The sequence below is a fragment of the Notechis scutatus genome, chromosome 1 (assembly GCF_049901735.1).
Source record: "Notechis scutatus isolate UNSWTSFEM ecotype Mainland chromosome 1, rNotScu1.2, whole genome shotgun sequence".
Taxonomy (NCBI): domain Eukaryota; kingdom Metazoa; phylum Chordata; class Lepidosauria; order Squamata; family Elapidae; genus Notechis; species Notechis scutatus.
In genome coordinates, this window is record NC_142009.1 from 285,677,797 (window position 1) to 285,691,052 (window position 13,256).

The following is a 13,256-nucleotide window of genomic DNA, read 5'->3' on the forward strand; positions in this document are numbered from 1 at the left end:
ATGCAGTACTCTAGGTGTGGTCTTACTAAGGCTTTATAGAGTGGTATCAGTACTTCCCTTGATCTTGATTGTATCCCTCTGTTAATACAATTTAGGATTGCATTAGCTTTTTTGGCGGCGGCTGCACACTGCTGGCTCATATTTAGCTCGTTGTCCACTAAGATTCCAAGATCCCTCTCACAGTTACTGCTATTGAGCCTGGTTTCACCCAGTCTATATGTGTACCTTTGGTTTTTCTTGCCTAAGTGTAGGACTTTACTTTTCTCTACACTGAATTTCATTTTGTTAGATACAGCCCAGTGTTCTAGTCTGTCAAGATCCATCTGGATCTTGAGCCTATCTTCTTGGGTGTTTAGCTATTTCTGCCAGCTTAGTATCATCTGCAAAATTGGTAAATTCCCCTTCTATTCCCTCATCTAAGTCGTTAATGAAGATATTGAAGAGTACTGGGCCTAAGATGGAACCTTGTGGCACCCCACTGCTTACTTCCCTCCATGTAGACCCATTAAGGACTACTCATTGAGTGCGGTTTGCCAGCCAGTTGCAAGTCCATCTAGTGGTGGTGCTATCTATTCCCCTTTTTTCTAGCTTACTAAGAAGAGGTTGTGGTCTACTTAGTCAAATGCTTTGCTGAAATCTAAATATATTATGTCTACAGTATTTTGCTGGTCTACTAATTTAGTCACTGTGTTGAAGAATGAAATAAGATTGGTTTGGCATGATCTGTTCTTAACAAACCTGTGCTGATTGCTAGTTATTACTTTACTTGTTTCTAGATGTTGGCAGATCTGTTTTTTATTATCTTTTCCAGTGTCTCCCCAGGTATTGATGTTAGGCTGATTGGTCTATAGTTTTATGTTTTTTTTTCTTCCTTTTTTGAAGATGGGAACCACATCAGCTCCTTTCCAGTCCTCTGGTAGTTCCCCGATACTCCAGGATTTTTGAAAGATATGGTGCAGTGGTTCTGAGATGACCTCTGCCAGCTCCTTTAAAACTCTGGGATGTAATCCATCAGACCCGGGTGATTTGTTTTCATCAAGATCAGACAGGTGTTCTCTTATTATTTTTTTGCTTATTTTAACTTTTATTTCTGGTCTGTCTTTTACAGTTATGTTTTTGGTAGGTTCAGCTATAGTTTCTTTTTGCGTGAAGACGGATGCAAAGAATAAGTTAAGCAGTTCTGCTTTCTCTCTTTACTTCCTTGCCATCTTCTCTCTTTAGTGGACCGACTGTTTCCTTGATTTTTTTCTTATTATTTATATGTTGGAAGAAACTTTTTTTATTATCTTTGACTTTTGTTGCAAGTCTTTGTTCCTTCTGAACCTTTGCTATCCTGACTTTGTCCATGCAGATTCTGTCTATCTGCTGATATTCTGCCTTAATTGTATGTCCTTCTTTCCATTTTTTGTACTTGTGTTAGGAATGTAAGTCACCTAATAGTTATTTGGGTTGGAAATATATAAACTAGGGTAGACATTTTAATACTATGTCTTTAAGAAAATGCTAAACTGTAATTGGGTGTGGTTTCTCAAACGGCCATAAGATGGAGCCAGAAACCTGGGTTGTTTAGTCTCAGAAGAGAGTGTGAGTCTCTGTTTCCTTCTGTTAGAGAGTATTGTCATTCCTCCTAATTGACTGTTATTCTTGGATTTGATGTAAGTCTGTTACTGAACTGTTTTTGATACTGGACTTTGTTATTGGATTATCCCTGGACTGAAAACTGACTGATTTAACCGTGAATGAATTGGACTCTTTTTGAACTTTGCTTAAACATTTATTGGAAGTAAAAACCTACATTTACTGTACAATGTATCTGTGTGCTGTGTGTGTATTATTCAACATTACTCTCACTACGTCTCCCTGTATGTGCTCATTCCCCTAATGGGGAATTACCTCAACAACTTGTCCTTTTTTTTCTTTCAATTTGCAAGAGAGATCTTTGTGCAGCCATGCTGGTTTCTTCTTGGATTTCTTGTTTTTCTTTCTCAGTGGTATTGTGCTGGTCTGGGCTTCTATAGTCACACTTTTTAGAGTTTCCCAAGATTCTTGAGTTGTTTTCCCCTTTAGGATTTTCATCCATGGAATCTTTCCCAAGTTCTCTCTGAGTTTATTGAAATCAGGTCTTTTAAAATCCAAGACTCTGGTGTCATTATGTTCTGTTGCTTGTGTTTGTGTTATGTTGAATTCTAGTATGACATGGTCACTCTCACCCAAGGTTCCTGCAGTTTCAACTCCCTCTTATCACTTCTTCTCAGTTTGTAAGAATTAAGTCCAGTATGGCTGTCCCTCTAGTTTCACCCTCTACCTTTTGGCCAACAAAGTTGTCAGCTAGATTGGTTAGGAACTTATTTGATTTCTCACTTGGCGCAGAATTAGTTTTCCAATTGATATCAGGATAATTGAAGTCTCCCATTACTATCGTTGTGTGTTTCCTGCATATGTTTGTTAGTTGACTGGCAAAAAGGACATCTATTTTTTCTGCTTGATTGGGTGGCCTATAATATGTCATTCTTTTTTTCTTTTATATTGACCCATATGCATTCTAGGAAGTTTTCATTTTTGGTTTCATGCATTTCTGTAGCAATATAGTGGTCCTTTACAAACAGTGCAACTCCACCTCCTCTTTTATGGGGTCTGGTTTTTTTGAATAGTTTGTATCCTTCTACCAGTATGTTCCAGTCATGGGTTTCATCCCATCAAGTTTCTGTTATTCCAACGATATCATATTTACCTTCATGTATTGGTAGTTCGAGTTCACCCTGTTTGTTCCCCAGACTTTGTGCATTTGTATATAGGCACTTGAGATCTTTATGTCTGACACTGTGTTTCCTGTCTACATAACCTGTGTTGTGCCTGCCTGCCCCTACTTTCTTGCCACTTGTTTGATTAATGCACTTGGTATGGCACTCACTATTAAATGCTTGGTTTTGGTTGGCATCAAGGTTGATAATCTTACCTGCACAAACATCTATTTTGCATGCACTGGTATCTTTATTAGTTTTAGGTTGCTGGGACAGAAATGTTCTGAATCCATTAATTCTCTGTCCCCGCTGTTCAGTTTAAATGTTTATCCAGGAAATCTGTGAATTCAATGTCAAGTAACTCAGTCCCTTTCTTTTGTACAGTTTTTCATTGGACCGGCTGCAGACATCATGACTAATAAAACCAAAGCCTTCCCTTTTACACCACTCCTTTAGCCACACATTAAACTCTGCTATACACTGCCCTTTCCCTTTTTGTTCCTTGTATACTGGTAGAACCTCTGAAAAGATAAGCCTGCAGCCCATATTGCTAAGTTCATACCCCAAGCTCTGGAAGTCTTTCTGAACAGAAAGTACATCCTTCTGAGACAGATCATTTGTACCAAGATGTATAATAGCATCAACATCACAGTCCTTGCTGGCATTCTTGACTAACAGGCACACAAACCAAGTATTATCAATCTAAAATGGGTGCAAATTTATACAGAGGGCAAAAAAAAATTAAGACCTCTTCTCTACATTCAGAGTGTGTGCAGGATACAGAAAATATATTTCAGGTTATAGGAAGACAGATTCCAAGTGGATCTTAAGAAACATTTCTGAAAGTAAGATTAGTCTGACAATGGAACTAATTACCCCAAACCTGATCGGCTTCATTTGGTGGATGTGTTCAAGCCCAGGCTAGAGCAAGGATAATTGAATTTGGATTCCATAACAATGGCTTGAACTCTGTGGTCTCTTCTAATTTGGTACATCTAAGATTTTAAGCCCATTTCCCTTTTCATTTATTTATTAGATTTATTTGCCATCCATCTGATCTAAATTTCCCCTTTTCCCTATCTCAGTTTTGCCCTTCAGCATTCTACACAAGTACAGCAGGAAAGATTATTTTCCCTTAACAAAGAGGAGGTCTCACACTGCCACCCTGTGGCAGCAACACCCAAAAACTGGGTATTCCAGAGGAAAAAGTAGTTTTTGTCCTCCTCTCCCATGCCATAGAAAATTAAATCTGCATTCTAACTGTCGTTATGAATTGTGCTACAATGGCTTCATCTGATGTAGTTAGAAAAAGGAAAATCACATTACAAAATAAGAGTGACTTTATGACAACGCATAAACAACATTTCTGTACAAAGTCGATACGTTAGTATTAACTGAGTCCAAATGAAGTCTTGATTTCTTGACATTGTCTCTTTTGTTGAATACATTTCAGTTAGGGGATGCTGGCATTTTATATGTGACTTCTCAACTCTCTGTAATGAAAAAGCTGCCTCCCCATTAGTAAAATAATAGAGATATGCACAAATAGTATTTAGTATAAGAGGTGCTCAACAGGAGGGGTGTGAAACCTTCATCCTCCCTTCCTCTATTGTGCAGTATATTCTCTAATATTGTTGGCACGTTACCATTTCATTGCCCACCCTTCCCCCCATCTAGATTCCTTGCATGTGCTCATATAATTATAGTTCATTTAGCAGTTGATATGAAAGTTACTAAGACTGGAAAGTAAGGAATCAGAAGAATGAATCATTTTTATTCCACAACTTTAGCTACAAATTAATCGAAAAAGCTCCACTAATCTTCTCTTTCTGGAGCTGATTCAATTCAGCAATGTGCAGAGCACTTAAAAACAATAAAAGAAATAACCTAAGAAAATGAAAGAAAATGAATTTCCAATTACTTGCCGAAATTGTAATAAATGCACTTGCAAAGCAAAGAGTAAAATGTAACTTTGTTCTGTATAAATGGAGCTTGCCTTTTGTGCTTAATATAGTTCTCTTATAATTAGCTGAAGATTTGTTCTGGCTTGAAACAAAGTTCCTCCTTGAGATTGCTGTGCTCTGTGTATACAGAACTTTCCATCAAGGCAGGCTGGAGCGGCAGGGTTTGCTTTGACAGCCTTTATAATCTCTTTATAGAAATGAAAATGGGAAAGAACACAGCTGGTTCAAACAATGGAGCATGTTCAACATTAGACCAAAACACTGGAGATATTGCAAAATATTGCACAATTTATTTATAGCTCCCTGCACTTATTTTTTTTTAAAAATCATGCTGAAGCTTTTCTGCCCATGTCTCTGCAGAACAATCTGTCCCTTAATTAACTTTCAATTTGAGAGAGTTGCTTTTTAAGCCATTGGCAGCAGAGCTGGCCTTGGAGTGGTGGCACTGTGTGCCACTGGAACAGAGCGATCTTTAGCAGTGGGATCCAAAATGGCACAGAAGCTTAAGATTTTTAGGCCCATGTGCAGTCTCAGAAAGCCAAGTGCATTTCATGCAAGAAATACATCTGATGATATCCAGCATTCCCAGAGCGTAACTAGCACAAATTATCCATTATAGTTTGTTTTCAAGAAAAGACTATCAGTGATGACACTACACATTCTTTGCTCTTTCTGCCACTTCTTTCCTTCCAGATCAAAATTGCCTTTGTCTTGTAAAAAGCAATACATAGCTGAAAGACTTCAAAGTGAACTTCAGAAACATGAAAGGTTAATAGTTACCGGGAACAATTTTAACTAAATTCTATGTACACAGATGTCTTATACTGAGCAAGACATTCCCAATGGTTTTGTTTACTCTGAATAGAAATTGTTCTCCAGACAGAAGCCTTCTAGAATCCTGAAATCTCTCCAGCTCAAGGTGACAGAGACTGAACCAAGATTTTACGCATGCAAATCTTAAACTCCAATTAGGTGATATACATTTGGTTGGCAATTGGATGGCACTGACTGCTGGATCAGATTGACCTGATTCAGCTGGGTTCTGCTTGTCTGCATATGATATGTCTTAGCTAAACGTGTTATTACACAGAACTTTCACATCCTACTGTACAAAAGATCCATCTATAATGTAAAATGCCTTGTTATAGGATGTTGCTCCAAACTATCCAAGTTAACATCCACTTAATCCACATTACAAAGAATTTGTGGAAGACCTACATGCCATGGCCAAAATAATTCAGCATAAGAAAAGTGTTTCCATATCTACCCAAATTTTAAAGATAAAGGTTCATAATACTATTAGTACATGAAGGATTATTGAAGCTCAAACCCACCCTCCTGCCTTTATACATTAGTTTATAATCCATCTGCTTTGTAATGTATTCCTTTATTGAATCCCACTGATTTAAAAGATAAGAGAGTGTTTGTTCTTTGGGTTAAAGTTACACTAGAAAAAACATAATTGTCCCACAATATGTTATCAACAGTTCAAAATAAATCTTACCAGCTGTAGCATGTGAAATGGCAGGTTGTGCACTACATGGGGCCTTCTTGCTCAAGTGTGTGCATTGACATGCGTGTGCCCTAGAGTCAAGATGCATCTGTCTCCCATTCCCTCCACCCGCCACTTTGGTAGAGAAGGAGACTAAGGGAATGCAGCTGAAACTAGAAGAAAGACATTTCTAGCAACTGATACTAAGAAAACTTTAACAAGCATACCCAAAAAGCAAAATAGGAACTGGGAAACAGGAAATGGAATTCCTATATAGGAATATATGAAAGATGTTCATATATTATTTTCCTAAAAAATAGTCCTAGCTGCCCTATCACAAGTCCGTTAATATATATTGTAAAAAAAACCCAAAACCTCAATTTTTATGTTTTGCATAAACCTTTACCTACCTATAAATACAAGTAGTCCTTAACTTACAAATACAATTGGAACTAGACATGTAGTCATAAAACATTAAGATCATAAATCAAGGCACTTATGTGACTGGAAATGATTTTACAACCTTTGGGGGGGGGATTCGCTTAGTGAATGCTAAGGGGTTTTGTCAAAACTGGTTTTAAAAAATTGCAAATTGTGGTCATGTGACTACTGAACACTGCAGTGAGCTATAAGGGTGACCGGTTGACAAGCAACTGACATGTGGTCATGTGACCACAGGGAGACTGTGCAATCATTTAACACAATTGGAGGTCATTTTACAAGATATAAACTGTTTGTTCTGTAGCTATCATAAATGTGAAGGCATTAAGCAACCAATCCACTTTTACCACTACCTGGTATATCTCACTGAATCTTTGGAACTTGTTACCATGTATCTGGTTATTGTGGTTATTGTGCTGCAGACTAATTACAGTGGATTACATTGACTTTCATTTTAGCTGAGACTTTTAAGAAAACAAGCTTGGAGACAAACTGAGCCATTATAGTAAGGATTTTATGGACCAGAAGATAATAAGCAAATGAATCCAAGATGGACAGTAGTTCCTAAAAATTTGAAGAAATACTAAAAAATAGAATTACTACTTCAGTGAGAAAATAAATGGACAACAAAAGAAAACCAACATTCTTACAAAAAAAAGCTTTATGAAAATTAGGATTTAAAAAAATATGGAAAATGGAATGGGTCACAAAGGAAGGGTACATTCAGGTAGTCTGGTTTAGAAGGAAGGTTAAGAAAAGTAAAGATTGTAATGACTCAAGAATGCTAACGAAAAGAGCTTATTTTACATGTGTTCAAAATAAATGAAAAGGAAACTATCTATAGACAACTGTTACGTATATGTGTGAGAGAGAGAAAAGGCAGAACTATCCAGTCCTTATTTTGACTTGGTTTTCTCTAAAACAGAGAGAAAATTGGATTAAGGGATCCCATCAATATCCACGTCTCAAGTCATGTATCAGTTGTAATACTTTGGGTTGCACTTGGAAACAAAAATATAGACAATGCAGCTCCCAGGTTATTGGTCTTAAATAACAGGAAATTTCTGTAAATATGTGGATAGCTGCATTCTGCACCAAGTAAAGTTTCTAAGTGGTTTTCAAATGCAATCCCATTTGAGAAGTAATGAGAGCATGAGCATTGTCAGTGCCTCCCCTTTCCAACAATGGTCAACACTGGTACACCTGCTTCAGCAGGAGCTGGAATCCAAAAATCAACTCAAATTATGAACCAGCACCTTCTGTGGGGAACATGTTCCCATCAAGAGCTAAAACTGAAGCCATTCCAGAATCAGTTGGTTTCTGAATTAACAATAATTCTGTTTACTTAGGGTTGAGCTTCAGTCTCTTCCTCCCCATCCAGACTCTTACAAGCCTTTAAACACAGTTGTTGTTTTTTTCTCTTAATGTTGGCTTTTAATTAGTTAAAGCTCATTGGCTGTTTTACTTCAGACAGTGCTCAAAACAAATTTAATTACTGCTTTTTAACTAGGGACTGCATTCTGTGTTTACAGATTTGGAAGAAAACAACTTTGAGCTTCTTTACCTTTTATAATGTTTATCTTCTATGTGAGTATATGAATCATTTACACACTGACTGTATTTATGAACAAAAACAGTGAGATAAATTATTTTCCCTGACTGATTTTAGAATTAATGGCTTTCTGCTCTCTTTGGTTGTTTGTCTAGCTGAATGCAATACATTGCATAATGACTCAACTGTTGTTCATGTTGACATTTTTATACCTTCCACATATTTCAAATTCATATCTGTTTGAATGGTATATGGTTAAAGTTCTAAAATCACAGCAGCAGTAGACAAGGAATGGCAGAACTTTGGAGCAGAGTGAAAAGCCTAGAATCCCTCTGTAGCCACAAATGAACAAAGTCCAACCCCTTTTGAGTGTCATTGACCCATATATCTTTAATCAGGTGCTGATTCCTATGCATAGACTTTTAGCAATAAATCAGCTTAACTGAATCTTCATCTGTGAATCTGGTCTTTTATATCTGACAAGCAGCCTTTTTCCTTGTTAGAAATGATTTGTCACATTAGGAATCAAGTATAAAGCTAGATAATTTAATATTCAACATCCCAACTCTACTGAGTAAGATATACTGTACAAACTCTTCCATGTAACAGAGATAGATCAATATTCAATTTCTCTAGAAAATAAAATTGTTGGAATCAGTGCATAAAAGAAAAGATTTAAAAAGTATGTTCCACAGTAGCAATATCTATCTTATTTTGAGACCCATTGCCTGATATTGAATTGGTTAAGGAGGACAAATAGCTTGAAGCTTAGTACAGCGTGGGCAAAGATCTCCTCAGCTATTGCCCCTCTTCAATATCCTTCCTGGAAGGACTATTTCGTAACTGTATTCAAATGGACCTTATATTATGATACTTGCTTTGATTATATGTTATTGTATTTGCATATTTATTGCTACTGATTTGCATTATTAAAAGTAAGGCACTACACCAGATTATTGGGCATCTGAATCACATTGAGAATCACATAAAAGATCTTACATTTGTCTCAAGGCAGCTGTAACATGATCTGCCCCCATCCAATCATTCTGTTCACGTTTTTTATTGACTGGTGCTGTCCTTCTATGAGGTTGGCCTATCCTAGGAAAGCAATGGTTTCTAATTAGTTCAAGAGGGAGCTTAGGACTTTCCCTGAGGATCCTATGAGCAATTGGGCTAAGGCCTTAGTCACAACCTGGAATGGATGTAGCTGAAGCTTTAGTCTAGATTGTCCCTAAGCAGTCTCTCCCTGTATGCCAATCCCAAAGTACTCATTACTTTTCTGATAACCACTGGAAGATGAAGAACCAGAAAAAATGCTTGAAACACCACTGGAGGGAGACAAAGAATACTCTCATCAAACATATGTAAGAAGTCACATTTGGGGTTACTTCATGGCAATAAGAGCAGTGAAACAGCATTATTTATGTGCCCTTATTGCATATTCATCTCCTTACAGTGACTTGCTCCTTGCTAGGGACAGATAAATCAAGGAGACAACTACTGGCCTACTATGAAGAATATTCTCACTATCTGGATAAAATTATTCAGATTCATTCATAGTTGGACTCCAAGAGAAGAAACTTTATTTCAGTCACTCATCAGTAAAGACTTGGACTTCAATTGGGCAGGCCAAGTTGAGATCCCTGAATATAAATCTGTGACTCCTGATGAAGTAAACAAGGTCCTTCAGACTGTGAACTCAGCCATCAGTTTACTTGATCCAGGTTCCTCCTATGTTGTAAAAGCTGTCTAGGAAGTGATTTGTGGTTGGGTGCATGCAGTGCTGTTCACTGCATGCAGTGGTCCTTTCAGAATTCTTCTCAAGGTCATCATTGCAGCCAATTTTTACTCTGTTTCAAACCTTGCCTTTTGGGAAAGATTCAGAAGGTAGTTGGGCAATGACTCCAGTGATTCTAGAGTAAAAAGATTATCTAGATCCATTTTATTCAGGCCAGGAAAAGTATTGAGATAACATTCATCATGTTTATCAATGACTTTAGCAGAGCAGACTATGGGTAGTGCGTTCATCGTTATATTGTTTAACCTCTTCACAATTTTCAATAACTTTAACCATAGTTTCTTTCTGGATGAACTGCAGTGTTTGGTAATGAGGGAGACTTGGGGTTACAGTGATTTTTGTCCTTTGCATATGGCCAGTTTCAGCCATTGTTGAAGGGTGAGATATATATCCGAACACTTGGCCCCAAGTACTTGGCCCTTCACAGGTGAGGTACTGAATGGCTTGACACTCTCTCCCCATCCTTAAACTTCTGAGTGAGGTGATCCCTCAGCTTCGATCTGGTATCATCATTATGCAGATGCTTTTCCAAGTATATATAGATATGATTACCTACAATCATAATGGACCCTACCAATTACAGTTGCAAGAGGTGATGATCATACAGTGAAACAGTTTTCTTAATGACTTCTACTCCCTGCCACTAAACATGCAGGTTATTAAGTAAGCATGGGATGCCTCATGGGTGTGGGAGACCCAGTTGGGTCCATAAGGGATCCAGACAAGTGGGGTGGGGGCAAGTTTGCAAAGCCAAAAACAGGCTGAGCAAGTTGAGGGCCCAGTGTTATTTTCCAATGCCAAGAAGCTTCCAAACAAGCTTCTTGGCATGGTTGGTCAATGAAAATGAACTTGTGGACTGGGCATCTGCCCGATTAGCTGGCCATCGGTAAACTGCAAAACCTATCCTGGTTCTTGCTAGCCTTGGGGAGGTCAGCCATCTGCCTGAAAAGCTTGGGGCAAGCTTCCCCAAACCTTTCCCTTGCTTAACATCCTCCCACCCCACCCCACCCCACCCAGAAACCCACTTTTCTTCAATAACCCCCCCCAAAAAAAGATGGAAAGTTTTGTTGATTTTTTTTCACTCCTACCACCATTAGTTTTTCTGATTGGGATTGAAAGCTCAGAAAGCAGCCACCATTTTCACAAGGAATTATCAGAGTACTGAAAATGGTTGCTGCTTCTAGGAAGTACGGGGAGCAGGCAACGAGTGTGATGGAGAAAGAAGCAGGGGACACTGCAGCACCTCCATGATTGGTAGTAAAGGTGAATGACCATAGGGGCGCTGCAGCTGTCATAACTTTAGAGCAGGACCATAGTAGTTTTGGGAATCTGTGATAACTTCAAACAGTCATTAATTGATGTGTGGTATCACAAGGACTACCTGTATCTTGGCTCTGGGTTGTTTCAGTGTTTGCTTTGTATGGGCCCTTTGATCCTGGGGAGTTCCCAATTTTAGCTTTGGATAAGGTTGCACTACCCTGCTTAAGAATGATGCGTAATCTGAAGGTTGTCCTACCTGAAAAGCAAATGACAGCTATGCCCAGGAAGGCCTTCATACAGATTCTCTAGTGAACCAGTTGCTCTCATTCTTGGATCTAGAGGCCAGGACAGTCTCTAATCAGCTGCAGAATGGACTACTGCAACCCACTCTACTTGGAACTACCCTTGAAAAATCACTCAGAAGCTGCAGCTACTTCAGACTGCCACAATACATCGACGTGACATCATTGTTCCATGATATCCACAGGTTGCCAGTTGGCTTCTGGGTGCAATACAAGATACTGGTTGCCACTGATAAAGTCCTTTGAGGAGGGTCTATATCTAATAAATTATGTCTGGAAAAACTTGGCTGAGTTGGCACATTTCAAGTCCACTTAATTAAACAATGTCATCTAGTGGACAATAATGAAGCATGAATTCTCTGTCACCGCATCTGCCTTCTGAATGTCTCATTCAGACATGACGTGGCACTGAAAACTTGGTTATTGTTGAGGTAATTCCCCATTAGGAGAATGAGCGCACACAGGGAGACGTAGTGAGAGTAGTGAAGAATAACACACACACAGCACACAGCCGCACTGTATAGTAAAATGTAGGTTTTTACTTCCAGTAAAACCATTAAGCAAAGTTCAACAAAACAATCCAAGTCATTCATGGTTAAAGCAGTCAGTTTTCAGTCCAGGGATAATCCAATAACAAAGTCCAGTATCAAAAACAATTCAGTAACAGACTTACATCAAATCCAAGAATAACAGTCAATAGGGAAAAATGGAGGACGGGCAACACTCTCCAGAAACACCAGAACAGAAACTAAACAACCCAGGTTTCTGGCTCCATCTTATGGCAGTTTGAGGAACCACACCCAATTACAATTTTAGCATTTCCTTAAAGAGACAGTATTAAAATGTCTATCCTGGTTTATATATTTTCCAACCCAACTAACTGTTAGGTGACTTACATTCCTAACAGCTATTCTCCAAGACATTGATGTAGGATGGTGGTGAGCCCCTGTAAGATTTAGTTTTGTTTGGCATTCATTTATTTGAGTGATTCAGTTTATATGGCCACACATCTTAATATTTTTTTCTCTAAGGGCACATTCCTTTGTTCTTTTATTTTATTCTTCCTGTTTTTATAGCATAAATCGCTCAGAATCTCTGAGAGTTAAGCTTTGTTCATTCTGTGTATAAATAAATACATGAGAAAAGAGACATCTAGAGTGTTGTGGGAGGAAGACAAAGAGCAGATCTGACTAAACCTATTAGGAATTACATTATGGCAGGTGTGAAGTGGGAAAATATATTTTCTTTTCTTATCTTACTGCATTTATAGGAATCCAATGGCCTTGCTTAAGGTGATTTGATTCCTGTTAAGAAGTTATGTGAATATCTTCAGGGCTACTGTGAGGAATATTTTATTTTTATTTTTTTAAATAAACTACTGTGAGGAATATTTTTTTTTATTTTTTTTAAATAAACTTTATTAATTTTACAATTAAAACAGACAAACAAAACATACATAAATTTGAAAAATAAAAAAGAAATAAAGAAGAAAAAGTGAAAAAGAAAATTCAGAAGAAAATTAAAAATCATTTCGTCCTCGACAGTTTGTGGGACCTTATTTTCAACCTTATTTTGTACCCTCTATACAATTACTCCTTGTGCGAATATATATATATATCTAGACATTACTACGATTATAACCTATTTTCTTTTGCCCTTTGTTGTTTACTCGATCTTTGTTCCATCCATTCGTACCAGCAGTTCCA